This window comes from Trachurus japonicus, chromosome 22 (genome assembly GCF_045865225.1).
Source record: "Trachurus japonicus isolate A0001 chromosome 22, Traja_1.0".
NCBI lineage: Eukaryota > Metazoa > Chordata > Actinopteri > Carangiformes > Carangidae > Trachurus > Trachurus japonicus.
In genome coordinates this window covers 21424350-21451728 of record NC_140928.1, presented here as the reverse complement: position 1 = coordinate 21451728, position 27379 = coordinate 21424350, and the positions used below count along the sequence as shown (strand labels likewise).

General features: G+C 42.4%; 1 protein-coding gene and 1 long non-coding RNA gene across 2 annotated transcripts in view; one reads left to right on the top strand and one right to left on the bottom strand.

Annotated features, from left to right (window-relative positions):
• lingo2b (leucine rich repeat and Ig domain containing 2b) overlaps nucleotides 1-27379 on the bottom strand; it is a 67809-nt gene that overhangs the window by 8527 nt on the left and 31903 nt on the right. The gene's annotated exons all lie outside the window — the stretch shown is intronic.
• Nucleotides 14727-27265, top strand: LOC146963993 (uncharacterized). The gene is made up of 5 exons (XR_015034700.1): nucleotides 14727-14782; nucleotides 14864-15060; nucleotides 15566-15725; nucleotides 17600-17725; nucleotides 27206-27265. It is a non-coding gene; the product is annotated as an uncharacterized LOC146963993 (long non-coding RNA).

Here is a 27379-nt window from a genome sequence, read left to right as displayed (position 1 = left end):
TATATGAATACAATTACAGAGAAACAAACATTACAGGAAACGTAGCTCGAAAATGGCAGTTGCTTAAACTGTAACAAGCATTTTACCAACGCTTAGTTGCTTCTGCAAACTGTTGGTGGATTAAAAGACATCGTTTCAGGTCAATGCTGAAAAAATAGTTTGGGCTCCTGTGGTTCTTCTACGCAGTTATGTCTTGCCTGCATGGCACCTGGACAGAATTAGCTGCAGATTAACTAGCTTGTTCTGACGAGAGCTCTGTTTTTCCAGCAAAATGAAACTAAATCTTTCCAGGCTTCTTGGCAATGACAGGTGGCGGAAGGAGTGAAAGGCAGATGGGGACAAAAACCACTTCCAACAAGCAGTAAGAACAGGAAGCCTCTACAGTTCATGAGAAATGTGGTCTCACATTGAAGAAAAAGTGTAAAGAACTTAATTGCATTGTGAAAGGTGTCAAATTAAGCAAATACTCTCATACTAACGAGTACTTTCACATCGAGCAGCACTGTTTACTTAAAATTGTGGCACATTTCAAAGCTGCATCATTTTATGTAACAATGCAGAAAGTGGTGATCTTTAATTTGACAGGTTAGTGGTAGGTAGTTGAGAGGAAAAAACAGGTAGTTATATCTACAAACATTGCCCTCATTGGTAATAAACATTTTAACCACTTGCAGCTCATTCTTTTGGTTCAATGTCACAATTATAGGCTACTATTGTTGTTCACATAAACCATTAGTTTTGGCATTTAACCTAAATGGATCAATAATAGCTATGTGGCTATTGAAGTTAGCCATTTACGCATTTTAGCTTCTTTTCACTCATTAGCCATGTTTACATGAACAAAGAATAGCAATACATACTGATCCGAATAAAACTGCGTCATTGTCAATTGGAAAATCTAAATCCAAAGGGGTTCATTCGGAAAGACTTTTTTTGGTGGTTTATGCCAGTCGATTTTCAGGATCAAGATCCATGTAAACGGTTAATTTGATCAAAGTGGTCTCTGCTTCTGACCTTCATCCACTGGCTCCTGTTTTTTTCTGCTGGAAGGGGCACAAAATGAACCATGGCTGTTACGTGAGAGTCCCGCTAGTGTTGGGCGATTTTGACATTCTCAGATCGTCCCAATCGCCCTCCCTGGAGATCGCCGATAGACCTATCTATCGCCGGGGTACGGGGGGGGGGGGGGGGGGGCGGCCGTTCCGTACGGTTCGTTCGACGGGGGGGGGGGGGGGGGGGGGGCGTCGGCGTATGAGTTTCGCTTTTACCGTGCCCTGCTGTCATGCTGTCATGCATGCGCGCTTCTCTCTCTCTCTCTCTGTCTGTCTGTGTGAGAAAGAGCGCTATGATCAATGAACGGAACGCTATTGCGTTGCCAAAAGCCGAAAAATCTATTCTGGCGGACGTAATTTATTTGTGGCATATCAGGGAACACCTCGTCGGGCTGTAACATAGGCTACAGTAACAGCGCTGGCGTCGGCAGCCTAGTCACAGCCACAACAACACCAGCTAAACGTGTTTCCTCAAATTTGAGGCGGAGTGGCCATCCTGTTTACCACAGAGATTTTGTGTGCGGTCATATGACTACCTGGCTCCGTCTGATTGGACGTCGCCAGTAGCTGCATTTGATTGGTGAAACACTGTCATATGACAGTGTGTCTGTTGGAAGCAGCCAGAGAAGCGGCTTCATTAAAACAAAACAAACAGATTGCGCATTGGATCAATAAAAAAGTAGCGAGTATGTGTGTGTGTAAAATCGCCAAGAAAACAAAACATCGCCGATCGTCCTTCCAATCACCGATAGACGATTGGATCGCCAATCGGCACAACCCTAAGTCCCGCTGTAGGCAGCCTACCCCCTCGCATAGATCGCAGGAGAAGCATAAACTGCTGTGCTTGCAGCTCAATTAAAGAAAGAACCAGAAACAATTTGCAGCAAACGATATAGGTCTGTTTTGATCAGAGGATAGGTAACAGGCATGTACTACTGTACAAGAGAGAATGTGAGCACGGGGAGAAGGACGAGGAAAGGAGCAATATGACAGTGTTTGTTCACGGAAGGAAAGCTCCAACTTCTACTGTTTTCATACTGTTTTTAACAAATTTGACCAGCAAAACTTCACTGCGCATGTCACAGTGAATTTCTTTTGAATAACTGCTTGATGCATGTTCATGCACATTTTAAACAGATCACTGTATTTTGCCACCATGTAAACAGTGATGTTGGAATTTCCCATCAGATTGATTATAATCAGATTGTAGAAAAAATGCACATGTAACTGGGCTATTGTTTTGGTTTTAGCTCGACCAATTTTACAGCTTTGGTTCGTGTGTGGTCTTCAACATTGTTTCAGCTACAGCAGGAAGTAAAATCCCAGATAGCACACATACGTCTGGCCGACGTCGGCCTAAGGTTGGACGTCGGCCCTATAATTTCTAACATCTGTCAAGCATCGGCCCATGGGCGGATATCTTCAGATTGTGGCAGCTCATCAAACGTCTCTGGTGCGTCGGCTTTAAATCGGCCCATGGTCGGCCCCAGACCGCCCACATACAAAGTAGCCCCAGAAGAAGGCGGGACCTCCCTTCAGTTTGTGGTCCAGGGACGTCGTCGGAGAGAGTTTCAGGTAAGCTACTAAATTAAACTACTAAATTGCCAAAAAGAAAAAAAAGTAATTTATTTATGTCGTTTATTCTGTGAGAGTTAAAAGTTTCCGGTGAGTGGCGAGGTACGACTCGGTTTAAATTAACATTATAGGTTACCAGCACAGGTGCTAGCTAATTTACAATTTTACAGTCTATGTTTAACTTACAACTGCCGTTAGCGTTAACGTTAACGTTAGTTTAGTTAACGTTATAACGGCTAGAGCCGACACCAATCAAAGGTTAGGCTAAGTCCTATTTTCCCCCTTTATTTGTACGTTATCTGGCTGGAAAAAGGTAGATGTAACTTAAGTAACCGTCGTCGTACGTCTCTTGTTCCGAAAATCACAGTGTTTCGACATACGTTAGGGGTCCCGGTACTCTAACGTTAACGTTAGTTGAGCAGAGCAACTGTCTGTTACCGGTGTCATTCCCAGAGAAGCGCAGTAGCCGACGTGAATTTGTTGCCGGTGTGTCGCCGCCGTTATTGGTCCCGCTGCTGGTAGCGACGGGACCGGTAAGTCGTTGTCAAAGCTCCAGAGCGGAAAAAAAGAGCTCCAGAGCTCGAAGGGGAGCTGGCCAGCCTACTGCCCGACACAGGGCGCTGGTGTGCGGTTGAGTGAAGGAGGGAGACTCAGTCTCTGGAGCTCATCACTGTTACATACAGTGCAGTTACATAGTGCAGTTTAGCCGACGCGTCTACGCTCTGGCTGCGGCGACGGCTCCATTCACCTTATTAACCATTTTTCTACCACTTCAATAACTTTAGAAACATTATTTTAAGGTCGAAATAGTACACAGGAAGGCACAGATGTGCAATGCTTCATAAAAGTAAAGTCAGGTGCTTCACCTGGCCTTTGAGAGAGACTGGACCCGAACATGTACAATTGTGATCCAATTCTTACATTTCTTAATTTGCCATTGTATTTTGTTTTAGGTTGAGAAACGGTCATTTCTTAAAAGGTGATGTGTGTTTCTTCTTGCAGCGAACTTTGATCAGGCCGAAAATCAGGAAGCCGATCCTGGAGGTGGTGCGAGAGGCCGGAGACCTCCTTTACTTTCCCAGGGGGGTTCATCCACCAGGGCGACTGCCTGTCGGACGCCCACTCCCTGCACATCACCATCTCCTAGTACCAGAAGAACAGCTGGGGGGAACTGCTGCAGAAGGTAACACTCTCTCTGATGCCCAGTGAGATACTTTTAGGATGTGTGTGTATATATATATATATATATATATAAAAATATATATAATACCAATTATACAGATTTTATATTACAAGTATATTGAACTGACCAGTGACTGTTTCCCCCTTAACTCTCTTGTTTTGACTTACCGGTATCCAAAGTTCAGACAGTGAATGCACCACTCAACACGGCCTAGCAACACACAACCCACCCACCCAATCAGTGCGTTGTTTTAAAAGTTACCGGTAGAACCGAGGCTTGGTCGGTCAGCGTGCTCTCCAGAAACACTGTGTCGGGCCACAGCCGCTCGTCACGGCTGCCCTCCGTGGTCCTGTGGTGCTACAGGTCAGCAAGAGACAAGTCTCCACGTCCGTCCGGGACAGACGGACCTCACACTCCACAGCGGGCAATTGTGGCATGACACAGTGTTTCTGGAGAGCATGTTGACCGATCCTCAGCCCTCCCATCAGCCAACAATAAACTGTGGCGGCTAGTTAATGCTTCACCAGTCTCTCCACTCCAGTGGTCCCCAAACTACGGCCCGCGTTCAAATTCCAACCGGCCCGCAGCCTCTGTCATTAAAAAAATCAATAATATGCGGCCCGCCAGCACGTACAATTTTTTTTTCCAGCCTCGATATATTGCCATGTGCATGCCTGTTTGTTTTCCTCGTCTCTGGCCTCCAAACAGGCTGAATGACAAGAGGCTTCACTCTGTGACTCGGTCTCAGCACCTGGGCGCGTTTGTTCCATAGAGTGCCGAAGCGGAAGCAGGAAGTAACGGCCCCATGGGTCCTCAATTCGAAAAAAGGCTCCATAGAAATGAACGAGACTCCAAGATTTATTTCGTGATCCGTTTGAATTGTGCCATGAGAAAAAACTCTGTCCTCTACCTGTTTAAAACATCACGTTTCATCCCGAGAAATCAGCAGTTTGTTGTAAAACTATTGTAAAATGAAATTCCGAAGAATCTGTAACCAGAAAGACTACAAGTCGCGTAGGTGACGTCACACACCAAATGCCGCCCTTTCCCGTGTCAGGTGGTGACGTATTTTTAGTGGGACACAGATCTGTAGTCCGTAGAGCGTCGTCACACAAAATACATTCTTCTGTTGCCGTTTTACAACAAACTGCTGATTTCTCGGCATGAAACATGATGTTTTAAACAGGTAGAGGACATATTTTTTTGTCATGGCACAATTCAAACGGATCACGAAATAAATCTTGGAGTCTCGTTCATTTCTATGGAGCCTTTTTTCGAATTGAGGACCCATGGGGCCGTTACTTCCTGCTTCCGCTTCGGCACTCTATAGCGGAATGAAATGAGGGAGTGAAGCCTCTTTGTCTCTGTGGGGGGAGGCGGGGCCGCTACCACACACACATAGTGCAGCATGTGAGTCTGTGAGGAGCAACGCAAGGTAACGTCAGTTGCCATCTTGGCGACTTTCTCCCTAAATCTGGCGACTTTCCAACCCCTCTCATCGACTTTCTTTTTGACAAAAGCCATTAGCAACAAATCTAGCGACTTTTCCGGTGCTGTTACTGTTACAAACGTTTCTGGTTTGGAGACTCGGACGTGAAAGCACGTCATCACTGCTGTTTCCAATGAGCAGCGGTGCTGCCGTGAGCCCCCCGCCCCCGTCCCTACAGCCTCCACCGGCGGTGTCACGGAGCTGTCCCCGCTATAGAGACCCACTCCACGCCGCTGACACCCCCACCACACCCGTCTTAGAGCGACATACACAGCCTCAGTCACTACTCACCTCATCTACTGTGATGACGCGGTCAATATCTATTCAAGTGCAGTTTTGTTGAGACTTGATAAGCCATTTTATTTATTGTTTTGGTTGTGTGTGGTTTTATATTTGAGTGCATCTTTTCTTAACAGAGACAGGGTCTATTCTTGTTTTTGGTTTGATTTTTATTCAAGTGCAATTTTTGATTTTTTAAAATAGCTATAATATAAAATATAATAATGTTTCAAATTAACCTAGATATGTTTAAGCTTCCTTTTTTTCCAGACATTTATGTCATTTTATGTGGTCTTCAAATATGAAAAGCAGAGTGATTTTGGTAAAAACTTGTTTAGATTTATTTATCTGTGTGAAGAAATGAAAAGAATTCCATTTGCAATGAAAAAAAAGTATTAAATAGTTAATTTGCATTTAATGTTAATGGTTCAAAGGATGTCAGGCTGAATGGTCGGCCGACTCGGCCCCCACACATTTTTACTTCACCAAATCTGGCCCTTTTTGCAAAAAGTTTGGGGACCCCTGCTCCACTCCTTTCAGCCACACATAAGCACCGTCCATGCAGTGACAGCACACCACGCTCCGCTGTCCTTTTTTTCTTTTTTCTTTTGAGGGAATGAAGTAACCAATAATTTAATTTCAACGCAACTAGCCTGCTTGCAATGGAGTAATCAGAACAGTAACTTGACTGGGATAGCTACTTTTCAAAGGAATAGTCCGTAATCAAATACTTTCCCAGAGTAATTTGCCCCCAAACGGCTTTTTGCTCCTTGTTTTTCACCAATCAAAATATGTTAGAGAAGAAATCTGTGTTCATTTTTAGGCCTAATTTTAAGACTATAGGTTACATTTAGTGATTTACATAACCCCCTGCTGTACACCTCAGTGGAAACTCAGCATTAACAACTACATCTTTACTACTACTACTATCACTACTACTTTTATTGACTTATTCTCTTTTGTTTAGTAAGTTGTTTAGTAGCTAATGCTGGGTTTTAAAAATACCCCTCATTTGTAATAACCTTCTCCTTATTGACCGCTGAAAATGTCCGGCCCAGCTTAAGGTCTCGTTTTTAAAATCTGGCCCCACTGAATTTGTAATTGAATAGCCCTGCACTATGCGGTGCCTATGTGAAAACGTGCTGCTCGCTTGGATGTTTTGGTATAACGCATGGATTACCGTGTTGATTGTTGACAGAAAAACTGATGTCGTCATCATCACGTATTTACGTTGTATTCAGGAGTGGCAGAAAGTGACCCCCGCATTCACTGAATGACCCATGGTTAGATGTGCTTTGAGGCCGACTCTGCTCTGAAGCATTCTCTGTTCAATTTGTTTGGCCAATTGTGATCCATTTCTTAATTTGCCATTGTATTTTGTTTTAGGTTGAGAAACGGTCATTTCTTAAAAGGTGATGTGTGTTTCTTCTTGCAGCGAACAGACCTCCTTTACTTTCCCAGAGGGTTCATCCATCAGGGCGACTGCCTGTCGGACGCCCACTCCCTGCACATCACCATCTCCTAGTACCAGAAGAACAGCTGGGGGGGAACTGCTGCAGAAGGTAACACTCTCTCTGATGCCCAGTGAGATACTTGACCTGTCTTTAAAGTATGGCAAATACACTTTCCTACTGGACATTGAAGAGAAAAACAAGGGAAAGGGTTAATCAGCAGTTGGAGACCATCCAGTCTGATTCTGTTCTGGGTTTTACTGCTGAAGATGGATCTGATGACAGCTACGGATTTTCTGAGGATGTTGAGGAGGACTTTATGGATTGTGAGTCAAATTTTTCTGAGCCTGAGGAGTTTTTTGACTCATATGACAGCCCTGACAGTGAAGAGAGCAATGATTTGGAAACTAATTTGGCCACCTGGGCAGTGGAAGAAAAAATAACACACACTGCACTTAGTAAATTGTTAAAAATTCTAAAATACCATCATCCTTCACTGCCACTTGATGCAAGAACACTACTGGGGACTGCAAGGTCAGAGTCAGTGGTAGTCCAGGAAAAGGCTGGTGGGGAATACCACTACTTTGGAATCCTGAAGTCGATGAAGACCACTTTGGAAGAAAATATGTGTAACTTGGCCAGCGGTTTATGCATACAACTTCAAGCTAATGTTGATGGGTTGCCAGTGTTTAAAAGTTCTTCAACACAATTCTGGCCTATTCTTGGAGTCATCAAGAACCTACCCCAGCATCAGCCATTTGTAATTGCACTTTTTTGTGGTACACAGAAGCCATCACTCAATGATTACCTGGAAGATTTTGTTGCTGAAATCCTAGAGTTGGAGAAAGGATTTACATTCCAAGGGATCCCCATGAGGTTCCAACTGCATTCCATGGTCTGTGATGCTCCAGCCCGAGCATTTTTGAAGAAAGTTAAAGGACACACCGGCTACTCAGGATGTGAGAAATGCACGCAGGAGGGGGAGTATGTGAACAACCGGGTGATATTCCCTCAAACTGATGCCCGCCTCCGCACTGACAAGGACTTCAAAGAAATGGCTGATGAAGGGCATCATCTTGGGACCTCACCTCTGGTTGCCACGTCTTTGGGCATGGTCAGTGGGTTTCCACTGGATTACATGCATCTGGTGTGCCTGGGTGTTATGAGGCGTCTCTTGCACCTGTGGCTCAAGGGTCCACTGGCTTGCAGGCTCTCAGGTGTACAAGTGAAGACACTCTCTGAAAAGTTGAAAACACTCAGGACACATGTACCTGTGGAGTTTGCAAGACGGCCAAGATCCCTGAAAGAGGTAGACCGATGGAAGGCCTCTGAATTCCGTCAGTTTCTCCTTTATACGGGTCCGGTGCTCCTCAAAGGCTTCCTCCATACTGCAGTATACCAACACTTCTTACTACTTTTCATCGGAGTTTTCATTCTGTCCAACAAATCAATGCTTGAGAAGTACAGCGAGTATGCAAATGAAGCTCTAGTGTTGTTTGTGCAGCACGTTGGGAAGCTGTATGGTGAGATGTACATCTCTTACAATGTACACAACCTAGTACATCTTACACAAGACGCAAAGGTGCATGGAAACCTGGACTCCTTCGGTGCTTTCAAATTTGAAAACTTTATGCAACATTTAAAGAAGCTCGTGAGGAAACCAAATTCTCCCTGCTGCCAGGTGGTCAAGAGGCTTTCGGAGAAAGTCGAAGTAAAAATGCAGAGAGGGAAATTTTTGGGTGTGAAAAGAGAACACACATTTGGACCTCTGCCACCACTATTTCACTGTGCACAACAATTCACCCAGTACAATTCGGAACTCTTTACCCTTAAATTGGATCGAGCAAACAGCCACGTTTACATTCAGGGGAAGGTAGCTACAATCAGGAATATACTTGTTGAGAGGGAGGAGGTATACCTGGTGTACTCAACATTTGCCCAGCAGGAGTTCTTTTTTGATTACCCCACACCTTCATCTACATTTGGAATTTATTTAGTTGATGGCCTCTCTGAAACAACCCAGCACTGCAACATTGGACTGGTAGAAAATAAGGCTTTCTTAATACCCCATGGAAGAAAATTTGTTGCTGTGCCCCTCATACATATTAACTGAACCCACACCAAATTGCCCAAACCACCATCTCTCATCGTCTTGTTTGTCCACCATTTCACCTTAGTAATTATTGTGTTCCTCCCTTGCTTCTTCCTATCTAACCATCATAGTCTCATCCCCCGATGTGCCCTTGCTGTCTCTACCTGAAAAGTAAGTAGTCACTCTATTAAACTGCTATTTTATGACATTATGCATCCCATGCATTTACTAGGTAGTACTAATTAAACAAATCTGTTTTTGTGCTATTTTTTTTAGGTCAAGATGTACTTGTTGGTGGTTTTTGAGGAGGACGAGAGGACCGGCCCCATAGCAATTGAATGGTTCTCTAATGGGCTTGCTTGGTGGCCCCCTTTTAAGGACAAATTAAAAATTCTGAACAGTGTAAAAAAGAGACTCGTCCCTCAACCATCGAAGGGCTGGAGGCAGTTTGCAGCACGTGTGCTCTATAAATCAGGTAATTTTCCGTGTAGAGCCCTCATTACAGTTTATGGATTTTACTCTGATATTTTAATCTTTTGTCACTTGTTACCAGGGGTGCACCGATACCACTTTTTTCCAAAATGAGTAAGTGTACAATAGGGCTGCAACCAATGATTGTTTTCATTATTGATTAATCTGTTGATTATTTAAATAATTAAGTGATTAGTTGTTTGATCAATAAAATGTTGGAAAATATCAATCAGTGTTTCTCAAACCACAAAATGTCTTGTTTTGTCCACAAACCAAAGAGATATTCCGTTTTTTCTCATAAAGGAACAAAGAATCCAGGAATATTCACATTTAAGAAGCTGAAATCAGAGAATTCGGACTTTTTTTTTTTCTTAAACTACTCAAACCGATCAAAATAGTTGACAATTTGTTGCAGCTCTAGTGTACGAGTACTTGCATTTGAGTACTCACTGATACCGATACCGATTGCTTATGCCATTACAAATGTTTTTTTTTCTGCTGCTGGCTTGCAGCAAAGCTTTTGCCAGGGGTTCAATCTGCATAGGGTTGATAGCAGTGCACTTTACAAGTTCTTAGTCCTTGTAGCGCCTCTTTTTCTTGCACACACATACAGACAGACAGACAGACCACACACACAGGACACAGAGACTTCAAGCTATAGTGCATTACTTCTATCGACCCCTAGAGGATTTCTGCGTTATTACAACGATATGGCAGGCACCTCAACATGGTGTATGGCCCGTTGTAACCCGCCCCTCCTCTCCCCACCGCTGCTGTTGGTCACTCTCTTTCTTCGCCAACAGACCTTCTGCTGAACGGGAAGGCTTTTTCTTTTTCTAGCAGCGCTCTCCACCCTCCTCCCTTTTCGTTGTAAAACCCATGCTGCGTTCCAGGCAGGCTTTTGAACCCGTAAGTTACGACTTCAAGTCACGACTTACGACTTTGTAGTGTTCCAGGCAACCTGTAACTCGTGTTTTTCCGACCTGTTACCCATGAAAGTGCACTATAACGGCCGTCAAACTCGTAACTTCCGACCTGTGAATTCTTACCAGTTCGAACTGGTACAAGTTCACAGGTTGGAAAAACACAAGTTACCGGTGACCTGGAACGCACCTTAATTTCCTGTGCGCCAGCGCGGGAATGACGCTAAAGACACCAAATGCAAAAAGAACAAATACTGAAAAATACCACGAGGTGTTAGAGGAGCCGAACGGCTTAATCAGCGTTGTATCAACTCCTCTTTTAGTGACTTGGCTGAAATTGATATTTACAGACATGTAGAAGTTACGCACTATAGCTTTATAATTTTTAACATCATGCAGGTTGTGGATGTGTTTTTTCACAAAAATCGTGCAGCTTCAGTAGCACCGTGTCTGTGATATGGGTATGGCTGGGAAACTCACACAAATCTCATCAAATTATCTACCACGGACAGTGGTTGGTCATCCAGGGCAATAAACCTGGCAGAAGTATCTGTGATTTTGACCACACGTGGGTTGTCTCTGGACATTTTCTCCCACTTAGCTTAGCCAGCGTCTGCTGCGAAGTTGGTGTTGCAAGTAAACTCCTAATATTCTGCATCGCGCTGAGATTTCAAATGTTTAATGAAGTTGCTTGTGTTGTAAGTGGTAGATTTTGTCCCTCCTCTCAAGAGCGTTGCTGGACATAATTTGCATTCTTCCATGTTTTTGTTGTTCTCATTCACCTGAAAAAATTTCTGCACTGCTGACATGACTCTTCGCTGCCTTGCAGTGCTGTAAAGTGCTGTAAACCGCGTGCTGCCGTAAAGTGGTATCAATGTCGTGATATCAGTGGCAATTTTAAGAGTAGGAGTACAAGTACTTATGCCCGGTTATTGGAGCGATACCCAATACCAGTATCGGTATCGGTGCATCCCTACTTGTTATTATCAATTACTCCCCCTCGTCTATATTGTATGTTGATTAAATAGTTAACATGCTTAATGTTGCTTACAGACTCCATCGCAAAAATTCAAGAAAAATGGGAATTGTCATGTGTGACATCAGATTTAAACACTGACAAAGAAGAGGCACAAATTAGACAAAGAAAAAAGTAAGCACATATTTCATTGTTGAATATTTTGTCATCATTTCAAGTTGTGCTTTTATTATGCATATTTGCCTTGAAGGACATGTTGGCATAAATCTGTCTCTGTATTGCAAATATATTCATGAAAATAATAAATTCTAATAATTGTGGGTTTACATGTAGACCAATACGGTTCAGAGCATCATCACCCCCATCATCATCACCCCCATCATCAACTGAAGAAGAGGACAGTGTCATTGCTCCGAAAACAACAAAAAAGTTGCCAGCCCCTCCTCTCTTACCACTGGTCATGAGTAAAGACACCACCATCAGAGCTGGTAAGATTGACACAAGCGAAGTCACATCAAATCCCAGGCATCACTTTATCAATGTTTTCTATGTTTTATTAATAAAAAACATAAATAATTTCCAAAAGACTTTCAGTGACATAGGCCTTTGATTTTTCAGTGTGGCAACCTGTCAGCACGAATTCCTCTCAAAGTAAGCAAGACGACTAATTTAAGTAATAGGCTTAGGGGCTAGTTAGTTAGTTTTTTACATCCAAGTCACAACAGTCAGTTGGTCAGATGAGGTGGAGGCACGGCACCCAACTACTACTATGATCGTTTTTCTTTTCTTTTTTCTCTATTTATGGCAGTGAATTTACAGGCCAGACCAGTGACCCCCAGCCGCCACCAAAGTTCTGCTCCAGTGTGGCAACCTGTCAGCACAAATTACTCTCAAGGTAAGAAAGACGACTAGTTTAAGTAATAGGCTTAGGGGCTAGTTAGTTAGTTTTTTACATCCAAGTCACAACAGTCAGTTGGTCAGATGAGGTGGAGGCACGGCACCCAACTACTACTATGATCGTTTTTCTTTTTTTTTCTTTTCTTTTTTCTCTATTTATGGCAGTGAATTTACAGGCCAGACCAGTGACCCCCAGCCGCTGCGAAAGTTCTGCTCCAGTGTGGCAACCTGTCAGCACAAATTCCTCTCAAAGTAAGAAAGACGACTAGTTTAGATTATGGCATGTATGAAAGATACCGGTAATTGACATGATCATTTGTAATTATCTCTTTGTGAAAAAAAACGTGTGACCAACATTAATAAAATTCTTATTTTCAAGTCAAAACATTGAATTTGAGGCCAGAATTGGAGGCCGGACCATTGACGGATTTTCATCAAGGGCCAAATTACAGTGAACGTAAGCATCCAAATTCAATGTTAGACCTTATTAACTTAACCTCCTAGTTTAGGAGTCTGACAATGTGTTCACTAAAATGAGTTTTTTTTTTTTTGTTTTTTTTTCATCCAAGTCACAACAGTTAGTTGGTCAGATGAGCTGGAGGCACAGCTTGATGGAGTGGTCCCTGAACGTAAGCTATCTACAGTAATTTATGTCTGGTTATGCAGGGCCTGTTTTCAGTGTTTGTTTAAAAAAGAAAATGAAATGACTTCACCTTGTCAATTATCAACCATGGTGCATTTTCTGTGTAAAACACATTGGGTCACATTGATTAAACGTTAGTAAATCTGTGTGTAGATTTCCATATAAAAGCTCATGCTACTAAAACTCCACTCCGGATTCATGAACGGTTCGGGAATCTCAGATGTGATCGTAAGCACGCATGTCATCAGTCAATTATGAAGACCAACCCATCGTAAATTAACAGCACGCCCCCGGTGATCAGCGATTAGCATAGTTCTCTGCCCATGAATAGCCATATAAGGAGATCCTGATCACCATATAAGGTGATAAAGAGTAATTTTTGGGTGAAGTGGGGTAAAGGCATGGAGGGAAGTAACGTGTCGTGAATATTGAAAAAGTAATACCAAAATAATTCGATATGAAACAAGGGAAAACACATAAACACAACAGCCACAGGAGGAAAAAGCTCTTCTTCACAGTCTCAGCTGTCTGCTGCAGATGAAGTTATATTGTTACAGATGAACCAGTCATCTCTCAGCTCCATCCAAACCGGTGCCAACTGTGCTATTGCGCAGGATGAAGTGTAAGTCCACAGAGCGTGTGTACACAACAACACCCTCTGCATTGCATATCAGTTGTAGATTTTGATGAAAAGATCAGCGCTACTAAAAGATTGATGAATGTGGAGATCCACTTAAATTTCCTGCTGCACACGGTTTACACACAAATTTGTGCTCCTCATGTTTCATGAATGAGACCCATTGTACCTAATATTGTAGATATTAAACTCGGCCAATGAAACTGTTCAGTGAAAGTCATACTTTTTTCTGAATGATTCACAATGTTAACTTTTTTTTCACCCATCTTGTCTGGTTTCACAGGACCACCAAGCCCAATGCTGTCTGACACCACCAGAACACCATCCCAAGTGGCAGACAGGATGACACCAGTGGAAACAGGTCAAGGAAAAAAAAAACAGAAGTATTTTACATTGTTTTGTTTTTTTTGTCAGAGCCAGGAGAAAAAGTACATCAGTTTAGCACAAAAATATACATGAAGACATAATGGACTCATAACAAATACAAAAACCGCTGCCCAGATTAAAAGGAGAAAATAAGAAGTTTTATGAGTGCTGGCTATCTTTGTTATTCTCAAAAAATAACAAGGTTCAGTGATCCTGCAATAACCTTTAACTCATGTGCCTTCAATCAATCAAATTAGTGAGCGTGAATAATTACAGGGTTGGTGAATTAAAAATTTCAGTGAACATTATTGTTGTGACTTCCCTGCTGGGAGGAGTACACGTCACAGCAAGCTGCTTCATGCAGAGACTGATGGACTGTTTGCGCATGCGCAGTGTGATTGATAAAAAGTTCTGTGCAGTAACTAGTTGAGTTAATCATCCACCGATTGTCAGCGCTCTTCTTTATTCCTTTTAGTCAGGGGGCTTAGCACACTTTTTTGGGCTTACCGTTACGGAGCGGATAAAAGCGTGAAATTTGGGCACGAGGCTACATCAGGACTTACTATACGATTTTAGCCTAGGAGCCCACCAGAATTTTTTCAGATATCCATAAAAAGAACCATATTCTGTTGATCAATTATATGATGAAAAATGTCATTTGAGAGTCACTTGTATCTTTTTTTGCTTTCCGTAGTTCCAAGATCTCGCCTCAACAGTAATCAGCAAATGATTCCAAGTAATTGCACAGGTATATTTGGCAACATCTTTTTGATAATAAACTGCTGTGCTGTGATCAGTTTGTAATAGAATTTTCACTGTTTTCAAACAGCTGTCGAAAGGATCATAATGGAACAGCTGGGGGAGCTTCACTTGAAGGTGGATAACCTTACAGCTATTGTGCAGGCCCTGACCGTCACCAACCAGCAACCCCAAATATCAACTAACAGAATCGCCCCCCTCTGTTCGTTGGCGGATTTAGATGACTTCGATTCGAAACTACTGGACAGCAACTACAAAAAACATGTGGTTTGTCTTTGACCCTCCTATACTGCTCATATTCTGTGTCACAGTATCCAAACATAATCAATCTATGTAAAACATTCCTAACCACCCATCAGTCAAACACCTAGTTCAATGAAGCTTTCAGAGAAAGAGTGTAGTTTTTTGGGTTTTACCCTTTCTAATGGAGAAAATATACAGTTACACTATAAAATAGCATCATTCACAAATGAGTAAAATAATGAATTATTAAATGTAGAGATTCATCTTTTTTTGGATCATGATTTTTTGGATCATGATTTTTGAATAAGTGGTTAGGGTGATACCAAACTGTATCAGATGCACAAAAATGTTTTTAACAAGTTGAAATATTTTCATCTGGAGCAAATGAGTGGAGTTCATTGTTTCTGCTGGGCTGCACAAATCCAGTTAAGATAATAAAAGTAATGTGTTCCAGAGCAACAGGCATATGTGAAAGACATGGATTTTCATTGTTTGGTAACACTTGCTTTTGTACTCTTATTTTCCTCAGATTGCAGAACTGGCCGTAATTGGTGGTAAGACCATAAGAAAGACAGTGTGGCGGGTCTGCCAAAGACTATTTTCCCCAGAGCTGGCAACACAACTAAATTGGTGTGGGAGGGGACAGAAGACCGGGATAAGGGGGAGACCGGTGCATGATGTGCTACTGTGTAAGTCTTACTAGAGCTGTGTTTCAGTTTGAGTACTTCCATGAGTACAACAACAGTGGAACAGTAGAATTAGGAAGATATCACAATTTGGGCAAATTATGCTAAGAGGTAGGCCTGTTCGATTATACTTTATACTTTATACTTTATTTACAGGATAGCCCCTTGAGATGTGCCATCTCATTTTCGAGGGGGTCCATGTTATCAACGGAAATACAAACATACTTAGTACATTATAATATACAAAGAAAGTAAGCAGAACAAACAACAAACAAACAAACAAAAAAGAGAACAGACACATGATACAATATAAAGACACAGACGCCCATTCACACACACTCACACACTACAATGCTCTATCGATCCTGAATCCCCCCATACAACACTCCAGTAAAAAATAAAAATAAATAGATTAATCGTCTATCAGAAGACAGCACACAAAATAGTTTGTCATTTCACAAAAAAATCATACTCTGTTTCTACAGAAGGAATTTGAGGTTTTAATTTTTTTGAAATTGAACATCCCTACTATGAGGGTAACGATATATTAGTTATACAAGGGGAAATAGCTATCAGTAGCCTGTGTTTTTGGGTTACAGATGTCATGTGCGATTTACTGCAACCGACTGCATGCAAAAAAACGAACAGTGAGAAGCTTCCTCACACCGGAGGCAGACGGGGCAGCTCGGTGTCACTAACCTAAGCAGTCCTGGTTCTCCACGTCTGTCTCACACTCTTGACCAAGGCTCCTCTGAGTTGCAAACACCCAGCGGGTGAAAGCGAGGCGGCTGGTTTATGCTCCAGACAGCCGAGTCTCTTCTCTCTCCCCTACCCACACCTGAGCACCCATCCTGGGCTATAAAATCAGCCTGCTCCAGTACTCCACTGTCCCGCTGGAGGCTGTTCTTCAGGATTTTAAATACGTTTCCAAAGTAATTTGCCTAAAACTGCTCACAAAAAAGTTAGTGTGGAGCCCTGAGCCAAATAAGCCTCTTTACAACAGTACGTGCTAGAGCTCATGGGAAATGCAGTCTTCATTCCGGCAAAACATTAAAGTTCCTCGGAGGGGTTTTAATGTTTGTTTTTTAATCGAATGAGCATTTCATTTCTAGTGGTTAAAAATCATTATACCATGGTCTGGGTGAATCCTTGATTCTGATTGGCTGCGGGGTGTCCATTAAAAAGTGATAATGGACACCCATAAAGATGTTCCGGTCAAATTGCCTGATTACGTTCTAAATATTACTGCGCTGGCTCAAACGCTTGTTGGTAACCACGGCAACGGACACTCTCGGACCATAACAACTTTTTTTCAGCGCATCATGGCACTGGAGTCTGTAAACACACAAGCGGTAAGAAGTGCACTGGCCCTCTGAAAAACTTTGTGTCACGTAACATTTAAGCCGTCACCTCACCTCCCTTCACTGATCAACTATCAGGCTGTAGCAGAGTCACGGGCTGTACGCCGCTGCGGTCACAGCGGGTCCCTCTTTTTTTTCTTTTATCGCCGACGAGAGTTATTAAAATAGTCCACTCAGCCGCTTATTGTTAAACGTATGATTTTAACGGTAAAAACAACATTAAATCATGACTGACTTATTTAATATGTATTTTTCTCGTAAGTGACCATAATGCCCTTCGAGGTGTCCGATTATCAGAAATGAATGGACTTCGCGGAAGCAACCGTCCTCCGCTTCGCGTCGGACGGTTCACGCCTCCGCGTCGTCCATTCATTTCTGATAATGGACACCTCGTCGGGCATTATCCCTTACTTAACTCTTAACACTGACCACACAAAAATGTATAGGCTACATGTTTGTTTCTTGAAGAGAAATGTTCCAGCTTAGGTTTTGCCTTACTCTTGTTTTTTCTTGCAGCATCGGTTCTTAGAAATGGGGCCTCCACCACCCAGGCAGAGGTGGAAACGGCAATACAAAATTGGCTCCGCCTGAGCAAGGATAGGGTGGACGGGAGGAGAAGGCAGAGGCCTGCCTGAGCTTTAGGTAAGTCTGTTGATGAAGTTAATGCTCTAATTTTGACTGGTACTAATACATTCATTTTTTATTTGAATTTACAACAGTTCATTTTGGTCAAGTACAATTACATTGGCTGAGAGACACTGAAAACATGACAATATTTCACCACATCATCACGGTTTCAACAAAATGTGCTATGACAACAGCATGATCAACATTCATTCTGCAGAGCTGTCAAAGTCCAAGTAAAGAACCCGGACGTCTTTTAAAATATTACATTTGAGTTAAAATGTATGGTCGGTCCTCTGATTAGGATGTAGATTAGGAGAAGGGTCAACCACCTGTGTCAATTTGCTGACATTACATCTACCGAGCTGTTAAAACGTAGCCTTGCCGGTTCATACAAAGTATAGATGTCCGCTGTGAGCAGCTCAGTGTGCGCAGCATTGCCTGGCCACAATGAATGTTTGTGGCTTTTGCTGACAGAGTAGGATTTTTCTGACCGATAACCGACGCTTGTTAACCGATTATTAACCATTAACTGCTAAATCTCTAATCTGTGTCCTCCACACACCGAGCCCTGAGCAGAGGAACAGCTGATCAAACCTCAGAAATATTTCTTACCTTTACTCCAGATGTCCAAATCAGTCAGCACCAGCAGTCATCAAACTCCAACAGTTTAATAATGCACCGATATTATTCCCGTTTACATTGTGTTCCTCGTGGCCAGCGTGTTTCATTCATTTGCATTGTGTGGAAAAAAAGAAGAAAAAGTTTTAGCTAACGTTAGCTTTAGCTTCAGTGTCCTGACAGACAGTGAAGCCTCTCTGCTGCTGGTACACAGTCCAGACCACCGGTCCAGAGTCCAGACAGTCTGTGACACACCGCGGACCGTGTCCGTGTGGAAGTAACGTTGGAAACAATGCGGTGGAACCGGACAACACAGATCCGGTTGATCAGAACACGGCTGTTGCCGCCGCTAAAAATACGTCTTACTAATACACGATGCAAATGAATGAAACAGGCTGGCCTCCAGGAACGCGATGTAAACGGAAATAATGGATTATTGGAGCTGGATGACTGCTGCTGCTGACTGTTTTGGACACCTGTGAAGATAAAAAAAATATATATATTTTTTTCCCCTGGCTCTGGACCAAGTTTATCGCTTCCCAACGAATCGATAATCAAATTTGTTGCCAACTAATTTAATTATCGATTTTATCGATTAGTTGTTGCAGCCCTACTGTCAATTAAAGCAGAAGTAAGCGATCCGGTCGTTTTGGCTAATGCTGCGTTCCAGGCAGGCTTTTGAAACCGTAAGTTACGGCTTCAAGTCACGACTTACAACTTTGTAGCGTTCCAGGCAACCCGCAACTCGCGTTTCTCCGACCTGTTGCCTGTGAAAGTCACTATAACGGCCACTCGTAACTTCCGACCCGTGAAGTCGTACCAGATCGAACTGGTACGACTTCACAGGTCGGAAAAATACGAGTTACGGGCTGCCCCGAACGCACCATAACATCTTGTCAGCCGACGGAGTTAGCAGCCCCCGCCCTCGTCATGGATCTATTGGTCCTCGTCCCGACGTCACCACATTCACGCGCATCCCTTGGCTGCACACACAGCCCTCCATGCCGTTCTCTCTCCTCATTGGATACAAGAAAGTTTTCTCCTCGGCTCAGAGCAGAGCAGAGTGACTGACAGACCTGTGTTTCGGTCCAAACACTCTATGTAAGTGATTGCTGTCGGAAGATATAACTATTTAAGACTTATATTAACACACAAATATCGCTTACTTCTGCTTTAAGTATTTTTTTCTCAGGGCTTGAGGCAGTGGATAATCTAAGGTTCTTCCTTTAAGTTTCTCGGTCTGTTGCCTCAATGTACGAAGCTCAAGTTGCTCAGGCTCTCCCTCCAAGCCCAGATATTCTGCTGTACCAGGTAACAACATTGTGCACTCCGATCCATCATCTAAGATGGCATAGGTATCAAAGGTTTTGTCCTTGTTAGAGAGTCTCACTTGGTGTTTGTCTCGCACGCTCTCTTTTTTCACACTCCCTCGCTTGCCCTCGTATCGATGCGCATAGACTGGACAAAAACAGACGCGCGGACACCATGAAAATGAAACACTATAATTCCTGTGACAACTTGCCATGGTAGTCCAGGTCAGTCCCTCGTGTCAATCACAGGCTACAGAGGTTCAGGGAAACGTGTGGGCACGTGAATTAATATTATTATTGATGACGTATGATAGGGTTCCCCAATTTGTTTTCCCCAAGGGCCAAAGTAAGTGAAATATTCCAAGCCAAGGACCAGGTCCAGGGTTTTTTTTCCAGTGCGCTAATAAAAGTTGACTTATATACAGATAATGTTGTTGTTGCTGCTATCATTTTTTTAATTACTATTATTAGTAGTGCATTGCAGAGGTAATAATTTAGATCTGGGATTCTCACAAGTTCACACAAAAATCTACTCCTGAAAAATAATTAGTCCAAAGCCATAGTTATCTTGTTACCATGTTCTTACATTGACACAACCACCAATAATAGAGGCCTAACATAAAGGAAGACAATGAGAGGTCAGGATGGCTCAGGTGTATGGAATTTATTTTGATATTCAAAATATTCAAAACAATTATTGTTGTGGCACACAACAGGAAAGAGCATAACAGTGTTAACTAAGATGTCCAGTGAAACATTTCTGCATATCATCAACATTAGTGCAGAGTCAAGTATGAACCCATCTGTAAAATATCCAAACAGCTCACAAAAACAAAAACACACATTTCAAACCTGTGTTTCTAGACTTATTAGTAAGGAGCTCTGAGGAACCATATCCAGTCCAGCAAATCACCAGCTCCCTGTCAGAGAATGAACACACAGACACACAAACATACACACAGACAGACAAAGAGAGAGAGAGTCTGTCAGATTGTCTCTTTTAAAATATGTCACATGTCATAAAACACATCAATCTATAAACAATATTTTGAAAAAATAAATGAATAAAAAAAAAAAAAGATATTCCATACCATTCAGTGAGAGCGACGGGATGCAGCAATCCGTCGGATGTCGGGCCTGTTGTTCTCTCCCATCATGTTGCTGAACGAGTCATGGGTCCATTTTCCAGCATGGGTGTTTACTCCGGCTCAAAGGACAATGAAAAAACTATGATGTACAGTGTTTCCCCTAGCCAGGGGGGGGGGGGGGGGATAGTGGGTTTTTTAGGTGCTGTGGCTACAAGCAAATTTCATATTGTCTCTGTACAAAGACATCAAAGACTTATTCAAGATTTGCGTTTGGGCAACACTGAAATATAACAGGCAAAACATCGAAATTGATTTATTCATGGCCACATTAAGTGAAATTATTAACTTTACCGATTAGCCTATCCATCTGTCCTGCTGTGAGTGGACAGCTTCTTTCAGTGGTGACTGACTGTATAAAAAATAAGATATAGGCTATAGTCTAATAGCTATATAATGAGCTCCTGACGCTCAGCTCAACGGGTGAGGAGGCAGCCCAGAGTGCAACAGATCACAGCTGATCCGTGATCAGCACACAAGTGGTCCTCGATCAATTAAAAAAAAAAAAAGGTGTGCAGTGCGACTGTGCGTGTAGTGTGGGGACACATACGCGCACCGTGGCAGCCGAATGAACGGGCAATTAAAAAAACTCTGCTGGTATATTTGAAGCTGCAGCTTTACCTTGTGCACAACAACTGCATTTTGTTTTATCAACATGTGTACTACTCTGAACGTTGCGACGCACTACGTTAATTTGCCTCGTTAAAAACGTTCGAACGTCAGTTTCCACCTTCGAATGTTCTCATTTTGACTAACATTCGAATTGTATTCGAATAGCAAAGTTCGTTCTGACAGCCCTAATGTAGACATCCTTGTTAAGTTTATCCACATTTAGTTGGTGTTGCAGGTCTACTACATAACTTTATCCAGAGCAGACACTTCTCTCAGTTGAGATGTGGCTTGGGAAAAATATGCATCCCGTTGCCCAGCCTCTCGGGATACCTAGTGTCGGAGTTGCATGTGCCCCATGCACACCGTTTGACCATTTTAAACTTAGTCAGTTTTCATTCGTTTGTCTGAACCTTATAGTTCTCTGTTTATCGCGTTGGCACCTCTTCTCCTGATATGGACAAAAAATGTCCCCATAGAGATCCATTGAAAATCGCAAAAACCCACACGTTTTCACCTGGGGGTTATGTTGTCCTAGAAAAATATTTTTTATATTTTCATGGTTTAATTCACATCAGGGGAAGTCAAAGTATAGGTTTATGGGTGATTTTTGAAATATCACTTCATATTACCGCGAGGACGCGGCTCCGAAGTCCGGGGCATTCTCTCCGACCGGCCCCGCCATATGAGTCTGCTGCCGCGGTGAAGCTACTCGCGCTTCCCCGGGGGACTCACCGCCCCCCCAGCTGCAGCTGGTCCGTGCTGGGGGGGATCGAGCTGAGGGATTACATCCGCCTGATGATGCAGGAAGTGATTTGGTCTCTGATTTTCACCAGATTTAACTTTTTATCAAAATTTGCCCAGCTGATCCATTTTTTTCTCATTTTCTTAGTCCAAAGTTTGCGCTGCAATAATCGAATACGTGGACGCGCGTGCCCGATGATGCGCGTGCATTCGTGTGTGGGGGGGTCCGTGTGGGTGTCCTGGTGCAGTGGGACTTGACTGTAGTTGAAATATTATCATCATCTGCAAGCAGCAGCTGTAAAACCAGAACCAGTCCCAGAAGCTCCAGGCCTGGAGAACCAGAGAGGGGGCCCTGCCAGAGCGCTCCCCAGGAATGGTGCATCGCCGCCCGGGTAAAATATGTGAGGGAGAGGGCTGGATGATTTGACGCTTTTTTCAAAACTCTGATCTAAAATATCAGATTATACCACTTTCCCTTGGTCGATTGAGGTCCAGTAAAAAGTATGATGGTCTTTTAACTCTCCTCTAGCCATGTGTGTATTATGATGTCATGTTTTTTACACAGAAAGTCACGTGATCATGCCTTTTAGCCGACATGTCACAAAACAGTAAAACGGTAAAATGAAAAAAAAGCTCCTGTTGACTGTTCTCATAATAGTTGGACTAAATAAAATTATTTTTAAAATATTTATTTTATTGCAGTTTTTCAACATTTTTATGACTAATATTAGCGGTCCCTCACTAAAACAGGCCATGAAAGGGTTAAATTATAAAAAATATTGATGAAATTACTAGGGCCGGGACTCGATTAAAAATATTAATCGAATTAATTAGAGGCTTTGTAATTAATTAATCGCATATAAATATTTGACCTGAGAACAGTGAGAAGCATTTTTTTTCCACATGGATTTTAGTATACCATTGAATGACTGAATACATAAGCTTAAGCATTCAAGGTGGTACTTAACCAAGACCAACAGACTAGGGATGCAAATTATCAATTATTCATTAATGGATATTTGATACATACAGATTAAATGGTCTTTCCTTCCAATACACTATGATGATTACTGTAGTATTTAACTAGGCTACTTAAATCACAGTAGCATAAACTGATTTGTTGAACTCAGCCTGATGTAAACATTAATAAAACTCAGTAACCAATCACACAGGCAGCTCCATGTTGTCTCTGTGTGATGTTCAGGGACAGGTCAGGACAGTCTGAAGACAGACAGCTCTGAGGGTGAAGTCCTATCATAATGAGATGAGCTGCACCTGTGACAGTGACAGGTCATAGATATAGCGCTGCAGCTGAGCAATTAGCGCTATATAGCGCATTTAGCGTGCGCCCGTGTCTGTGTATCTATGTGCAGGCAGAGATCAGAGATGGTGTTTTAAATAACCATGCTAGCGTTTCACCAGCTCTCATCTCTGCCAGTCAGCCTCTCAAACTGCCGCCTCTCTCGCGTGCGGGCGCACTGCACGTAGACACGTGAGAAAAAAAAAACAAACAAATTTTTTTAATAAGTGCGATTAAAATGCGTTAATTTTTGTAACGCGTTAAGTTTTGTGTATTTAATTAATCGTAATTAACGCGTTAAAGTCCCAGCCCTAGAAATTACACATCATTCATTAGAAGACAACTAACCCTAAGCAACAAAAAAAAAATATTGTAATACCTATTTTTACTTTGACGTGGTGTGTGTTTGAAAAATGGTACATTTTTTGTACCATATCAGGACAACGTTAGTGATTTTTAACAGGATCTGAGGGTTAAATATGAACATTTAGGGATTTGTTGCTTTGCTGTTCTACTACAGCAGCTATTTAGTTTTTTTTCCACTCGTGTACTTAGCCTGTAGTAATTTTTCTCTAATTCTCTAATTCTGTCAGTGCTTTGCCTGTAACCATGTTCTTTACAAATAGGTGTAAACTTAAAACCTATCTTGAGATTGTAGTACATGGGCAAAAAATAAAACATGTAGAGCAATTTAAATACTTGGGGGTAACTCGAGATCCAACACTTAGTTTTAAAGCGCATGTCAAAAAGTTGAGTAACACATTGAAATATAATTTAGTAAATTTCAGACACATGAGAAACTCTCTCACCTTTGAGAAGTCAATGGCGCCGGAATGGGGGGGGCCAAGGGGCCATTGGCCCCCCCACTTTACGCCCCTGCCCTGCTCTACCGGTCGCTGATCACCATAGGCCCGGTTTCAGTAATTCCCACCCACATCAAATGAAATAAACCAATAAAACATAGAAGAATTTTTCATTTTACTTTTTGAATTTTTCATTACTCTGCTGTAGTGCAGCCCAGTAAATAGTCTCAATTCAAGTTTCTCCGGCTATGGTGCCCATGTGAATGCACAGCTGAGCGGAGCTTCTCCAGCTTCCGTCAGCTGAAAACCTCCCTCCGCTTATTATTGTCCGAGCAGTGTCACCTTCACCTTCGTCACCTTCTCATCCTGTAGGCTACATCCACAAACACTGAAGTGCACCATCTCAGAAAGAAAGTGTAACTTCTGCTCTGCCGGTGAGCGAAAGGAAGTTTACTTTGAAAAAATGCGAGGAAAAGATTAATTAGCCTGAATTAACGCATTGTAGTTCAGCTTTGATGATATGCCTTTAGTTATTATCAATTCCAGGTCTTTCACAGTTGTTACAGTTGTTTCACCTGGAGATGACGTAGCCTACGCACCCACAGACAGATGATGAACCGGCCTACAGCGGCGAGAAATTTGACATTACGTAATTCAATAATCAATGTTAACGAGGGCGAGTATGGCTCTGACTGTGCAGCTAACAGAAATAGGGGTGCACCGAATGGCATCTTTTGGCCGAAGCCGAATACCGAATAAAATCAAAACGCTTGGCCGAATAACCGAATAATACCGAAAGTGGTTATAAAGTTTTTAAATAAAATATTTTTTTAAACTTAATTTTCAAAGAAAGTAAATGTTTATTGACTATTCTGACAGTTTTTGAATATTCCAGTTGCCATTGCTCATCAAAAAAGCACATCAAGTTATATAAAGTTTTTCATTTAGGCCTATATCGGCCCATTGTGAGTGCTGAAAGATCTATGCAAGTACATTCCAAAAAAACCCAAGTGTCTTTTAAAACAGTGGTTCTTAACCTTTCTTGGTCAGATTTATTTAAATTCATCAATTAGGCTACTAGACATCTCAGGCGACCTCATTTGAATTTCAGGCGACCCCACATGGGGTCCCGACCCCAAGGTTGGGAAACTCTGTTTTAAAAGCTGTCGGCCACGGACGGAGTGGGCGACATGCTGGGACGAGGAACTTTCATTTTAACTGCTGCAGTCGTCTCTCCCTCTCGTACTCAGCATACTGTCAGAGCTGTGTGCGTTTTTAGCAATTTTTTTTCGTAGGACCCTATATACTGGCATTTAAGGGGTTAAAAGTCTGAAATTAATTGAATAATTGGTATGGATCAATAGAGGAGAAGTAGACTAGAAGATCTATGCAAAAAAAACTGGAAAAAAATATTAAGGTATACTATTTTTATAGCGTTTTCTCCGAGGCCATTTTTGGCCTCATGTGGTAAGAGTGTGCGTAAAAAGTGGAAAATGGGATTGCAAAAAAAATTAAAATCCATTCAAATCAAGTGTGTTACTAATCAATGACATGTCCAAGCCTGGTAAAATCCCCACCCAACATATCCAGTTTGCATTCAGTATTTTGAAAATATCCCCCTTTTTGTGTGCGTTTTTAGCATTTTTTTTTCGTAGGACCCTATATACTGGCATTTAAGGGGTTAAAAGTCTGAAATTAATTGAATAATTGGTATGGATCAATAGAGGAGAAGTAGACTAGAAGATCTATGCAAAAAAAACTGGAAAAAAATATTAAGGTATACTATTTTTATAGCGTTTTCTCCGAGACCATTTTTGGTCTCAGTTGGTAAGAGTGTGCGCAAGTGAGGATCAGGCATAAGGGTTAAGACTGGCTGCAGGTCAGTGATCTACACCACTGATTTACCACTGTTATACATCAAGGACCCTAAACTGACACAAATTAGACCAATTAAGCCTAACCCACTGGACAACATTTTGAGGCAAACACCAGAAATACACAAATATTTGTTCAGCGACTGAAGAACGTTACTTTTTTGGTCAATGTATAGAATAGAATAGAAAGACTTTATTGTCTGTTTATCACAGAAAATCATCTCTGGTGCGGCTCAAAAACACATTAAAAGAAGACAGACACTCAAGATAAAACAAGTTCATCCTGAACTGAGGTAGCTTCGTAAACCAGCCGCTCCCAGAAATGCAATTCATTTCATTTCTGACGGAGAGTCTGGCCTCATCCCCATTCTAAGCGTTTGGCCTGAAACCCTGAGAAGCCCGAGCCAATCAGCGTCGCCGCTGTGATTGACACAGCACGTTGGCCAATCAGGGACCGACTGGTGCAAAGCCCCGTCACTACACCAACTTGCTGATTGGCTGAATGGGGTTGTCTGTCAACGCTACTACTCCCGCCCAGCTCCCGCCCACCCCAGACGCTTACAACGGGGATGAGGCCAGACTCTCTGAGAAATGAAATGAAATGCATTTCCGCGAGAGGCTGGTTTACGAGGCTAGAACTGAAGGGGAAAACACAGCAAACTGCATGTTAATTAAAGTGCTGACAAGGTGATCAGTGGTGTGGTGCATTCAAGTTGTTCAGTTTTTGTTCAGAATATTTATGGCTGTGAGAATCGATGAGTTTTTGCAAATGTTTTTCTTGACCCGGGGGGACTGATGTCCTGGCGTTCAAATTAGAGCTAATTGTGTGGAATTTGTGGAACAGAAGTGGTACAATTTCTCCAGAAACGTTTAAACATTTCTAGAAAAAAGTGGTAAAAATTCTCCCAAAAACAGAAAAAGTTTGTAAAATTTCTTTTTTTTTAGAAAAAAGTGGTAGAATTTCTCAAAAAAAAAATTTAAAAAAATTCTAGAAGAAACTGATGAAAGAAATTCTCTCTCTTTTTTTTTTTAAATCTAGAAGAAAGTGCTGAAACCCACTGACCCACCTGTCTCACCTTTCTCCTCCTGCAGCGCCACACCTGAGCCTGAACCTGCCGAGGGGCGGGGCAGGCCAGTGGAGGGGCGGGGCCAGCGGTGAGTGGGGACGGGGCCAAGGAGACGTACCAACCAAGAAGCAGCTGTATCTCTGTTCAAGAATCATCTGGACAAACAGCTGGACGACTACATGTCTCAGTCCAGGAGCCG